This window comes from Octopus sinensis, linkage group LG6 (assembly GCF_006345805.1).
Source record: "Octopus sinensis linkage group LG6, ASM634580v1, whole genome shotgun sequence".
In the NCBI taxonomy this organism is placed as follows: Eukaryota; Metazoa; Mollusca; class Cephalopoda; order Octopoda; family Octopodidae; genus Octopus; species Octopus sinensis.
In genome coordinates, this window is record NC_043002.1 from 48,088,028 (window position 1) to 48,102,567 (window position 14,540).

Consider the following 14,540-nt stretch of genomic DNA (forward strand, 5'->3'; position numbering starts at 1 on the left):
GTCAAACTTGAAATACCTTTGATCACAGGTGTCGATCAGGACTGACAACAACAACATGAAGATAACATGAGCAGACTAAGAAGCCGCTGCATGGTCGTCGAACTGTTAGAAATAGCAGTCAAACAACACCCTTCAGATCATAGCCTATCATCTGAAAACAAGAATCTCTGTGGTTACAATTGAAATGCCGCTGATCAAAGTCCTACTTGATTGGGAGGTGTGTGTACATATAGTGCACAGCTTCAAAATTGTGAAGAGATCCCTTATTACAAGAGGCAATTGGTAGCTTTGTAAACCCACAAACCCATGAAAAATATTTACCCACTAATGTGGTTTTTAGCACTCATTTTCACAGCTCGATATCAGCGTATGTATATATTTATGTATGTATCTATGTATGTATGTGCGTATGTGTATGTATGTATGTGTGTATGTATGTATGTATGTATGTATGTATGTATGTATGTATGTATGTATGTGTGTATGTATATATATATATATTATATATATATATATATAATATATATATATATATATATATATACAGTCATACCTCTGTATATATAAATATATAGTCATACCCCTATTTTCTTCATATAAACAAACAAGGCTTACAGACTTAAAAAGAGTACTCAGTAGCCTCAAGATGTAGAGAGTGTTATATTCTTTCGCAGGTTTATTAGTTTACAGAATATATTCCGGTTCAGCTCGTATGAATGGAACCAAAATCCATTCATGTGTACCGAAACGGAATACATTTCTGTAAATAAATAACCTTTTAATACGCGTGTGAGTGTTTGTAAAGAACATGAATGTGTCTGTGTGCATTCATTTATTCTTTTACTTGCTTCAGCCATTTGACTGTGACCATGCTAGAGCACCGCCCTAATACAGATGGGTTGCGGTTCACTACACTTATCTCAGACGTGTTCTTTATTGATGAACAAAATTGTTACATCATGCAAAAGACCGTTTTCTTCAGGTGAAAAGATAAAAAAACAAACGATTAGAACTTCTCACAAATAAAAAAACACAGTGCTAAATGACTCAACCAACTTTATATATGTATATATTAGAGGAAAAAGAACAACAAAATCCAAGACAGGACGAGTATCTCAAGTCCTTTAGAATATCTAATTAGAGTAAGGCACTAGTGTAGCTAGAGTATGTGCCGTCCAGGGCGGCCCTTCTGTTTGGTGCCCCGAGACCCCACAAAAAATATATTGCCAAAGCAATAGCCTATAACAGGATGAAAAGTGCCTCCGGGGTGGGCCGCCCCAACCCAACCCAACCCCCTAAGCTACTCTTGTGGGGCAAGGTGAATTTGGAGCCTTACAACTGTTTCTCAAGCGATAGGCTTGCATGTCCGTACACTGGGTACCCCGTCATCAGAGACAAGGTAAGTATGTATGAAAGTTCAAGACAGGGCCATATCACGTTGAAAGCACTGGTTCTTGTCCGATCACTGAAGTTAAGCAACGGCGAGCCTAGTTAGTACTTAGATGGGTGACCGCTTGGGGAACCTAGTTGCTGTAAGCGTCATACATTTTACATAGGCGCAGGAGTGGCTATGTGGTAAGTAGCTTGCTTACCAACTATATGGTCCCGGATTCATTCACACTGCGTGGCACCTTGGGCAAGTGTCTTCTACTATAGCCTCGAGCCGACTAAAGCCTTGTGAGTGAATACAAAAGCCTTGTGAGTGAATACAAATACCTATTTCTTTACACAGAGGGGACAAACAAGGACAGACAAACAGATTAAGTCGATTACATCGACCCAGTGCGTAACTGGTACTTAATTTATCGATCCCGAAAGGATGAAAGGCAAAGTCGACCTCGGCGGAATTTGAACTCAGAACGTAAAGGCAGACTAAATACCATTAAGCATTTTGTCAGGTGTACTAACGATTCCACCAGCTCACGACCTTTTAAAGTAATTTAAAACAATGACATTAGTAAAATACCCATGGATGATTTCTGTGAGAATGGCATTAGACCAAGGGCAAGATATTCGAAAATATTTGTAACTGAGCTTTGCTGATGCTGTTTCTTGTTTGTAAAGTATTTTTCCTGCTTTAGAGAGCATTTATTTAAATTCAGTCTTGATTCCCATATTAAACTTAAAATCCCAGCTCAAAGCAATCAAGTTTTGACATCTAATTGTTAAAATTACATAAAAAAAATTGGGGGTTCTACATTTAATATATCTCGATTTGTAGTCCAGGATTTTGACTGACAAATTATTTACTTCTTTCTGTATAACTAACCTTGAATCTGTGTATCATTAACTTCTTTTTTTTAGCCAAATAGCGTCACTCTGTGGTCTTGTTAAACAACTGACAATGAAAATTAAACCTGTTTAGATTTCAAACTAGATTTTTCTAATTCTTTTTTATGTGCACGACTGGTAAGGTTAGTTGTGACAAAGGTCTATAACTAGTGATAACGTGATGTTGAAAAATCTGGGTCCATGTATGCTATTTTATCTTATATTAGTTACCATCATTGACATGAATTTGTCATAACACCTCTAAATCTAGTAACTAAAGGGTGAAACTAAATTAAACTATACGTGACAGATCAAATCCCGGGTGAAAAATGAATTGCAGAGACACATTGGATTTAGATGATGATTTGTTATAATTCAGTTTATCGTAGGACCTAACCCTGATCTTAATTATTATTGTTAAGCCGTAAATTAGCACCAGGGCATCTGAGAGGAATTTTATCAAGTGACATGAAAAAGTTTCCTTTGGTTCTTTTGCCCTTGTGTGAATGCTAGTTTTTAATATATGCAAAAACGTTCTGATATCCCAAGTAAATTTGGAACCCGGTTGTGATGTATGTATCGAATCCCATCTCACATGCCCTGGCATGCATTGATCAAGTAGACTTTATGGCAAAATAGGTCAACTGAAGGATCAGGCACACTCTACAAATCTTCCTGTCGTCGATTAGCTTGCCTTTCTGTGTCAACTTTTCACAGCCTGAGCGTCATTCCATTTGTGGCTATGGCATTTATTTCACATGTTTGATTTAATTAAGAATTCATAATATTCAATCAGATCTGAAGGCAAGGGAACAGAGTAGTATAAACGTTCCTCAATATGTAAAATGTTGGGTGGAGGAAGTTACAGAACATGTGAGATGTTGGAAAGATTAGAAAAAGAAAGGTATGAGAGCAATCAAAGAATGAATCAAGATAAAGGGAACAGTTGTGATTATCTGCTTTAATTATTCTTCACAGATGTGGCAGTGACTTCTGTAAGCAGGGCTAGGTTACTAATTGGTTCTCCATACAAAATAGAAGTCTCATATGTTTACCATGACAAATTTTCACACATCTTACATGCAGTCTATTTTCTTAATCACATTCAGTTAGATCAAAGTGTTCCTATGTGTGATTTGTTCACATCATTGAAAAAATCTTTTAAGAATCGTTTTCTCTTCTTCATGAGTTAGAATAATGTGCTTTTGTACACTTAACGTAAAGAATGAAATACACAAACAAGTAGTGATATTTTTTTTCTTTAAGCCCCAAACCTATTCTTTATTGATTGCCTTTGGGATAGTGAGCTGGTAGTCATGAAAGGGACAAAAAAGAATACTTTGTAGTATTTGTTCTGTCACTTAACGTTGAGTTTAAATTGTGCCAAGGTCAGTTCTGTTTTACATCATCTGGGGTTGGTAGAAATGGGATCGATGGTATCAACTAAGCACTGCTCCTCAAAACTGCTGGCCTTGTGTTTAAAAGATCAGAAGTTATTATTAGTAGTAATGACTATAAGAAAAGCATTGGATAGGTAGAATTGTAGGGGAAATGGCTTTGTGATATTTCTTCCAGCTATTCAAGTTCTGAGTTCAAATCCTACTGAGGTCAACTCTGCTGGAGTAGATGATACGGCTTATACCCACACCTCAAAATTTCTGGCCTCGTGCCTCTATTAGGAACAATCACTACGATTATGAATCTCTCTAAATGGAAATTGAATCGACAACTTCGTTTCATTTCTCGATAAATACATTTCATTCATATCACTTATGTTATTGGAAAAATGCTCACCACTGAAAAAGTCCCTTTCTATGAAATATTTTAGGTCCCATGCTTATAAAAAAAAAAGGCTAAGTTTCAAATCCTGCACCCTCCATCTATTTTTTCTTCTTGCGGTTTTCAGATTTTTATTTTGAGCATCAAAAATTCAAAAACTGCAAACATCTTTTTCAATCAAAAGTTTTTATAAAGTGTGTTTTAAGTAAGCGTATTTGTTATATGACTGTCTCAGCTATTTTGCGACAATTCAAAATGATTACTACAAGAATGGAAATACTGCACAATTATGAACCAAACGTTGTTGGGTAGCTTTTACGAGTGAATCGCATTATTGCCGATGACAAGCTGTGTATGTGTGTGAGGAGAGGTATGTGGTCATAAATGTTAATGCAACATTGTCAAAAGTATCTTGACATTATTTAGAGGCGCTCAAAATATAAAAGGATGGTTTCTTGAATGGGCATTTACATAGGTACCTAAATACCATTGTCTAGAAAGAAGTTATAAATCCTCGAGCCCTAATTTAGAACAAACAGTGTTTACACTGATGCATAGATCACTTAATTGACCTTAATTCGAGACCGTGCTTATTTAGCTCCCAAAATTCTACTGACGAGAGTGAATATTTACGTACCAAATGCCGTTGATGAGAATGCAATTGTACCTAATACTAATCAGAAATGGTTAGGATTAGGGAAATTTTTTTACATATAATCAGCATTTTCAAAGAGGGTAAGATGGATGCAAGTGATGAGTATCTAATGTTATGGTAAGAGGACACAATTAGTCTAAATCATATAGGGAAAGAAAGAGGAAAAGATATAGCTAAATGTGTAGTAGATTTGAAAACATATGGGATTAAGCCTAATGTAATAATAATAATTGAAAGGGTGTATGATCTGAAATCCCTTATTAGAACTATGAAGTAGCAACTCATAGTTTAAAAAGTTTGTTTCAAAACCATGTGTTTCTAGGTTCAATCCCGCTGCACAGAACCTTGGGCAAGAGCTTTCTATTATAGCCTCGAGTTGACCAACGTCTTGTGAGTAAAACTGAGTAGATGGAAACATTGGTGTGATAAATTATTTGTGATATTATGTCCTTAGAGGGGTATAATTGAATTGGTAAGCTTAACCATTCTATAAAATGAATACCAGACTTAATATAATTCATAAAACCCCCTTAGAAATGGCATCCCAGTGTGGCTGCGGTTCAATGCATGAAACGAGTAAAAGCATAACAATATGGCTAAGGGGAGCGTGTTCTACATGCTACATCTCACATATGTACAGCAGAATCTCACATATGTAATATAGTGGGTCGACAATATTCAATCAGTTGAAATTATACTTGCAATTAGAAGAAAAGCTCACTCTAGAGGGTATTTAAAGTTTTAAAACGGCATGTAAAGGAAGCAACTCCAATACTACCAAGTAATCTAAATTTTTGAAAGATAACAATAGTACTGTTACAAATGGTTTTTACTACTGAAGCAAACTGGTAAAACAGGTGTCGTTTTGATGTTGTTAGATCTCATCAAAGACGCATATTCAGCCCAGATGGTAAGACGAGATGATCAGTGTGTGTGCGTGTGGTGAAGGTATATGGCTCATGGTTAGGGTGTTGCACTAACGATCGCAAGATTGTGGTTTTGATTTCCTGACCGGCAGTGCGTTGTGTTCTCGAGCAAAACTCTTCATTTCATGTTGTTTCAGTTCAGTCAGTTGTGAGTAACAATGCAATGGACTGGTACTCTGTTCGGGGAAAATGTTGGCCTACCAGCCTAGCCAGCAGAATGATATCATTCGAAAGCAGCAACAATACGAGGAAAATAATATTCTACAATCAAGTCGATACAGTTATATATATATATATATATATATATATATATATATGACTTCATGGTAAAATGTGACTAATTATGAATATCGATAGTGGATCTCAAAGAAATCAGCTCAAGATGGCTCTCTATCCTAAATTCATATTCAGTAGAATTTCACAAATGTAATACAGCAAACTGAAAAAAATCCAGTGGCTGGGATTCTTCTTGTAATCAGAAAACAAAATCTCGCTTCGTGTTTATAAAGAACGTGCAGTGGCTTCATGCAGGCATGGCATGGATTTGATCCTCGATCGCCAAATTTCACATAAGAGTTCAACAGCACTTTTCTCACAGTGAAGCAATAGCTTTTCTGTGACAGCAGCTATATTTACCAGATACCTTCGCTAAGCAGAATAATGTCTTTGCCACTTGACCCTTCTAACTGCTTCTAGGCCACCAAAAGTTAGAATTGAAATAACAGACACCACCAACGAAACCTATTGTCCTCAACAATATGTCTCTCCTGACTGGTTTTGCATGGTTATAAATACTAGAATTTGGTAAGGCAAAATCAATTAGTGAACCAAGACAACTAGTCATGGCTATAAGTAGGCAGCCACTAAAGACAAATGGCCAGAGTGAGAAAGAAGGTTACAATCAGCCAACTATGAGGCACAACTTCACTCGACTTCATTAACTTTCACTAGCTCAATTTCTTTTCTCTCACAGCATCATTCGATCACTGCCTATAGTTTACTACTAAAATAAGAACGTGTACACACATACAGGCCAAAATTAACTTTCTTAACCTTACATACTCTTTCAATTACATCACACCTGCACGTCAAGGCATGGCATTACATTAAGTAACGTTAAATAAATATTTCTTTACAATTTCGATCACTGTTCTTCTTCCATCTTGCACATCTGGTGTCCACTGATTTCACCTCAACTAAAAACATTACCGTCACAAACGCTTTAAAATCTTATTTAAGACTAACTATAGATGTACTATCTTAGCTCTTGTAAGAATATGCGATATTATTAGACATACTGAAGTGCTAACGATAGATTCCTGTGGTGTAAAATATCTATCGTGCTGTGGAAAGGGGATAGTAGATGTGTCTGTGTGAGAGAGAAAGAAAGAAAGAGAGAGAGATTTAAATGAATGCTACAGGTACATATATACATTTACTCACATACGAAAGCAATTGGTGCGTGCATGACGATTAGCTGTATGTGAGAAAGTAGGGTTGGATATGTGTACATATCCCCACGCCATTAACGTTCGTATGTGTATGAATGTGAGTATGTGTGAACATAGATAAGGAGTTTTCCCAACTATCTATTATTTTAATAACTGTGTTCTTAACTCGCTTGCTAAAAGATGTGTAATGGTATCTATTGGTCACGGGTGTTATCAACTATGTAATATCAAGCGCTTCTTAAATTATTTTATTATCGAAACGGAATTTGATGTGTTATGTCGGACAATGATCATAGAACACGACAGCAAGAATTCGATCGAGAGAGGCGGAGAACGTATAGGGTAATATTAAGAAAAGAGTAAGGAGGAGAAATAAGAATTAGGGATAAAGAGACATGAAACATTAATTCAGGAGAACATGAATAAAATTAAGGCACGAAACGGAGCTAGAAGGTGTCGTATGACGAACAACAAAACTGAAGCTATAAGGAAATAAAACGAGAATTGTTAATCAAGTAAGACGGTAGAGTATAAACGATAATGAAAGGCAAGAATATTTTGCGTCAGGCAAAATGAGGAATCAAGCTTGAAAAAAAAACATGACCGAATCTGATTTATCTTTACAGAAATTAATCAAAGAATTATGGGAGAAATGACAGTGGGGAGATGTTTATGGCTGATATTGTACTACAAAACGGGCCGTAGAATTTCTATGGGTACCGCTATTAATATATCATTGCGTATAAATATGATACTATAGGATTGACATGTGATATCTCCTGGGCCAAACATACGAGAATTAATAATTCTCTCCGAGTCGCACTATGTGCAATCAAACTTCATAGAATAAAGGTGTTATTTTCCAACTGAAATATAATGAAGTAGCTGCATATGAGACTTGTTAATCGCCTCTTTTAACAACATCAGAAGCGATGACAAATTATATCAACCTTAAGAGACTGAACTGTGTATTAAACTGATGTTGTCTGTCGCAAACATGTGAGAAGAAATAAAGGCGATTCTTATCGGGTGTCAAATAAATAATTGAATAACTTCAAATAAATTTTTTTTTAAATTCCGAAGTGTTGGATTTGTCAATGTTAATTAGCAAAATGCGCGTACGTAGAACCATAAGCACACGCAAATTTCTACTCCAATATCATATATTATCTCTAAGAGTTGGATTTATGGAAGCGTGAATCACTGTGAAGTAGAATTAACTTCTAACTCTCAAGAGAGAATTACTACATGGCTGCTCAGTATGCTAGAAATAGAAGCCAAATGTTTAAATCATGTCGTGCCGTCCTGAAAAAAGAAATGACTCATTGGGGAATGTAATTGTAGATATACTATGCCTGAAAACAAGACAGTTTGATGACAGCTGGAATGTACTTCTCCCTAGGTCTACTCGACCAGCGTTGATTTGAACTAAACAACAAAAATGAGATGACTGTGTGGACACACAACGAAGTTGCCATAGTGCTCTGGTTCCCCCCACTTATTTTGCTGTGGAAAAACCTATACGATTTTCTATCAATTAATGCTATTGACATCAAACGTTGCCACATTTGTGATGAACAGTTATTAACAACCAAACAAAAAAGAAAATACTTAAAGTCAATATTGTTGATGTTTTAACGAGAATGCCTCCATACTATAAAAGAAATATTCCAACTGAGTCAGGTCTTTAGATAGCTTTCAGTTTGTTTTTCTTCTAGAGATTTCCGTAACTACAGAACATAGTTTTAACTGCAATTCCTTTGGCAGTGTTTCCAGTTATTGAAGTTAAGTTTTACATCATTCCTGAAATTATCAACCAATAAGCATAGGCTTCACCGTTTCAGATTAAGAGATATATAAGTTCTATGTTACGAAGTTTGTTTTTCCACATCCGAATAATTGAAATGCATATACTTCGGAACAGTATTAAAATATATAAATAAATGAAATAAGAAGGGGAAAAAAAGAAAACGATTCACTGGCAACATAAAGAAGTTAGTCAAATTATAGGTCCACCATTATTAGATTTTGTAAAAGTAACTTAAGATTAGTTTATGTATATCTTTGCTTAACCCAATATCAATCGTGCAATCAAGCTTTTCAGCTGACTCTTCCCTCTTCTTGTATAACATGGGAATCCATCGTCAAGTGCGTCATTCTTTTCTTCTAGGACACTAGGATCTGACTTGAAGGAGAGTCTATTTCCAGCAGATCGAGAGCATATAAGGTTTCTTCGTAAGCTCGCTTCCTCTATGTAGTTTGTAATTATGATCCACCACAATCAAGATAAGTCGAACTAATTAAAGAAGTATATACAACTTCAGTGTATTCTTGATCAGTTCTTCAATAATTGATGTAACTTCGCTTTTACCAATAAAAATTTCGTAACTAATTTTAGACCGCTAAAAGTACCAACACATGCACGCAGAGTGATTTGTTGATTGTTTGCCTTATGAATATATTTGAAATTGTGCAACACTTCAGTCACTTTTGATTAATCTTATGAAACATACGTAGAAAGCTAGGAATTTGAGGAAGGGTGTGACCTTAGTACTTGACTGGAACTTTATTTTATCGATCCTGGAGCCAAAGTAGTCTTCGACAATATTTGAAACCAGAAATGTAACGAAAGCTGCAAAGCAACTTTCCGACGCTCTTACGATTCTGATAATGTCACCAACTATCCCTGTTCATTGCTATCGAGGCGGAGATGGCTGTCCGCAAGTGCGAGCCCTGTGTGTCAGAGTGGCTGTTCCAGCGCATCTTCCTCACACTCCTTCGGAGCAACGCTTTTTCCATTTTGTCTACTGGTGCCATGAGAAATGTTATTCATTGACTTTATCAAAGAGTTTAATGACGCTTACTTAACTGCGCATAAAACCATTTTACAGATAAAAGCCAGTCTGGTTTTTACGTCTTACTTTTTTTTTTTATTATATTTTTCACCATTTCAGTCTCTGGTAAATACATTAAGACTTCGTATTCATCGGTAGCTGAGCTGATCGTCGAAACACCAATATATCTTGCAAATTCTTAATTCATCAGAAATCTAGTTTTGTAAACTCCCAAACAATTAACGATTCCATCGTTAGCCCATTTTCTTTGACCGACCTTTGAGTACATTATAGATGGCTTATTAGGTACCTACTAGTAGTTGAGCTAAATCCAACGGCAGGAACTTACACAGCTCACTTCGGCTACAGAATCCAATGACTACTACAATTCGCTATAAATAATGACAAACATCTCTTCCACGGACTCATACTACCTGACTCACTCGGTGTAAATATTTTTTTCAGTCGTAGTCACAACATTTTTCTAAGTGGTTTCGGATTTTTCGGTTTGACCGGCAGTTTTTTAAAATAATTTCCACGTAACTAAACACTTTTAAACTTCGTATACTGGTAGAATGTGTTAATAGAACATCTTTTTCTCTTGGCTTTATTGAGAAAATTCTATTGTTTGTAAGATATTTGTTTTTTTCTTCAATTTCTGCAATTTCAACCAATCAATGACGTCTATTGAGGTGAAAACATTCTGTGCCGTATGAATATGTCTCTCGTTTAAGAAACAGATTGGGTTTATTTACATTTCTGAAGAAAAAAAAGATACCTTTCCCCCCACCCCTAACTCTAAAACAGATTGAAATGCAATAGATCGATACTAGGGTCATAATTATGGGTGACAATTTCATACGACATCGCTAGAAAAAACTGCCGTTCAAACCGAAAATATCCGGTTAATGTTTAGATCTTGACCCGGAAATGAAATTCCCCACCACTAAAAAAAAAAAAAAAAAATACTGGAATGGGTGTAAGACAATGTGTAGGAAATGAATATGAAAAAAAAGGAAAGAAATGCGCGCAAAGCAACGGGAGGGTGGGGAGAGGACTTCGGAAAATTCACAAAATCCGAGTTTTTCCATCATAACTTTTAGGAAGATGGGGGTTCTTTCAATGAAATTTTATAGAAATACCTTTCAAACGACATACATTACAATTATAAAGTAATTTGTGGGGAAAATCTTTTCCAAAGGGTGGATAGAGGACTTCGGAAAATTCACAAGATCCAAGTTTTTCCCTCATAGCTGTATGTGTGTGTGTGAGTAATATATATATATGTGTATATATATATATATATATATATATATATATATATATATATATATATACTAGCAGTATCGCCCGGCGTTGCTCAGGTTTGTAAGGGAAATAACTATAAAGCATTTTTAGAGAGTTATAGCCAAAAAATAGCAAAAAAATGATGGTAAATTTTTTTTGAGTTAAAAAAGGTTGAGTTGCGTCCCCTAGACAGTCTGTGGTTTGTGTTTCTGATTCTCGACCCCATGTCGATTTTATCGATTTTTTTCAGAACTGGGGGAACTTTTCAAAATTTTCGCTGCGTTAGTTTTGAATTATGACATTGGGCTATGTGTGTGTCAAGTTTCATCAGAATCGGTTGAAAGCCGTGGTCAGGGTGAGGGTACAAGCAAACAGACACACAGAAACACGCACAGACAAACTGCCGTTTATATATAGAGAGATATATATATATATATATGTGTATATATGTATATATATATGTGTGTGTGTATATATATTATGCATGCATAAAAGTATATATATATGCATGTATATAATTATATATATATATATATATATATATATATATATATATGCATGTATATAAGTATATATATATGCATGCATAAAAGTATATATATATGCATGCATAAAAGTATATATATATGCATGCATAAAAGTATATATATATGCATGTATATAAGTATATATATATATGCATGCATAAATGTATATATATATATATATGCATGTATATAAGTACTAGCAGCATAGCCCGGCGTTGCCCGGGTATGTAAGAGCCCCTAGTAGGCAACAACTAATCCTAATCTAGTCCTTTCCCTCTAGGGAACAAAGGCGCATGTGTAGGTTGCAATGTCTTCTCTTCACTCCTAAATAACTATCAAACAACTATCGATAATTCAACCCAACCAATTCCTACCAAGAAGAAATTACATTCGAGACTTTACCCCCAACACCATCACTTCTGCTAATAGCTGCTGTAGCCGCAAGTTATTCGAATACTTTTTTTGTTTACACTTTCTTTATAACTACCACCCCAAACGTTTTACCTTAAATTTTTGACGTACCCTAAGGGTCCTCGGACGCTGCTTGCAAATTCTTGGTTTATTATAAACCGCTTTTGTCGTGTGCATCAAAAAACCTTTTCCATTCGTTTGTTCAGTTTGGTCACTTTTGACTTTTTCGTTGTTGTCACTCATATTGCTGCCCGCTTTTTTGCCGTTTTTGTACATTTTTATACACTTTGGGATACTTACCCCACGTGTTCCGAGAGTTAAAAAGGTCGAGTTGCGTCCCCTAGAGAGTCTGTAGAAAATGTGTTGCATATAAAAAGCTTAGATTCTCGACCCATGTCGAATTTATCGATTTTTTTTTCAGAACTGGGGGAACTTTTTAAAATTTTCGCTGCGTTAGTTTTGAATTATGACATTGAGCTACGTGTGTGTCAAGTTTCATCAGAATCGGTTGAAAGCCGTGGTCAGGGTGAGGGTACAACCTGACAGACACACAGACAGACACACTGCCGTTTATATATATATATATATATATATATATATATATATGCATGCATAAAAGTATATATATATGCATGCATAAAAGTATATATATATGCATGTATATAAGTATATATATATATGTGCATGCATAAAAGTATGTATATATATATATATATATGCATGCATAAAAGTATATATATATGCATATATATATATATATAGGTGAGAAAGTTGGTGTGTGAAAGCACGTGGTTGAATATATAGAAAATAGTAAAAAGTGAAAAAACTACAGAAGGCTTGTTTTAAAAGGTTAAAAAATATATATTTGAGTCATTATGTCAGAAGAATATTATAAATTTTTTTCATACAATGACATCGTTTTTGAAGAAATGACCGGTTTCGCGTTAAGCTTTTCAAATTTCTTACATCGTTATGTTTTCGTTGAGAAGTGTAAATATATATATACATATACATAGATAGATAACTAGAGAGAGAGAAAGTAATAACGAGTAAATGAGAATAACGACGAAGGGTTAAAAAAGCGTAAAAATAATTGAAAATGAAATAAAATTGAAGCCAAAACATTAAAATATTATTGAAAGCGGGTAGAAAGAAACATTACGTAGTGTAGTAGTACTACGCTAGAGTATTTGTAGAAGGTTGAATGTGATTTCGGAACATAACGAGGAAAAATTCGAATCTTAGAAATTTTCCGAAAGTCCTTTCCCCACCTCAAGATTTTCCCCACAAATTACTTTATAGTCATAATGTATGCCGTTTCAAAGGTATTTATATAAATTTCATTGAAAAAACCCAATTTTCCTAAAAGCTATGAGGGAAAAACTCGAATTTTGTGAATTTTCCGAAGTTCTCACCCCACCTCCTTGGAAAATATTTTCCCAATAAATTTCTTCATAACCGTAATGTATGAAAGGTATTTCTATAAAATTTCATTGCAAAAAACCAATCTAATATTATATCGTTACGTAAGAATGAGCAAAGACGTAAATCCCACTTGAAAGAATGAAAGTAAAATAACTGATGGGTCAGACGGTGCTGAGGTTTTAATATAAACCATTTACTGTAATGTAATTCGAAATAACAATAAATATATACATTCAGTTTGTTGAATGGTAATAAACATTCAGCTTATTGAACTATACTTCGAAAAATATATCAAGCGTGCACTGTACTATTAAAAAACAAAAAAGTAATTATGAACAACCACCAGATAAATATTAGGATTAGATTAGTATGAAAGAGAAAAGAAATTATTTTCGATTCTTTAAGTTAATAAAATATTCCTGTATTATAATTTATCAATTTGTTGACTGGGTTATTTAACTTATTAGGGTATTTTATTATTATCATTATTTTTGCTATCTTTGTACTTCTTATCAAAGTTATATGCCGGAATTGCTCATTAATCTTCATTCAAAATGAAAATAAAACTCACTCAAACCAATAATTTATTTGCTCACATGCTCTGATTTGAAAACATTAAAAACACAAAATAGAAATGACGAATTATATTGTAATTACTACTAACTAAATCATTAAGTTTACTATTATCTTTTTTTTAAAACAGTTATTTCATTTTTATTTTTCAAATAAACACGGAAACGTATCATTAGAGTATCAAGTTATGGATGATTGACGATATTGAATATGCAAAAGAAAAATATAAAGTTAACGTCAGCTTTAATTGGTAGGCTGGAAATTGAAAACATCGCTGGAAGTATAACAAAATAATAATGGAAATAAATAAAGACCAAAAGAAGTCGATGGTGAAATAAACTGTTTTTAAAATGTTGCTACAAAAATAGATATTTTCAAGTCATATATATGTAGTCTAATAG

The 14,540-nt window shown here is 34.5% G+C and overlaps 1 protein-coding gene and 1 pseudogene across 10 annotated transcripts in view; one reads left to right on the top strand and one right to left on the bottom strand.

Moving 5' to 3' along the window:
• The window catches only part of LOC115213470 (agrin), a 771,489-nt gene that overhangs the window by 661,724 nt on the left and 95,225 nt on the right, over positions 1-14,540 (bottom strand). The window lies entirely within an intron of this gene.
• Positions 1,421-1,539, top strand: LOC115213632 (annotated as a pseudogene).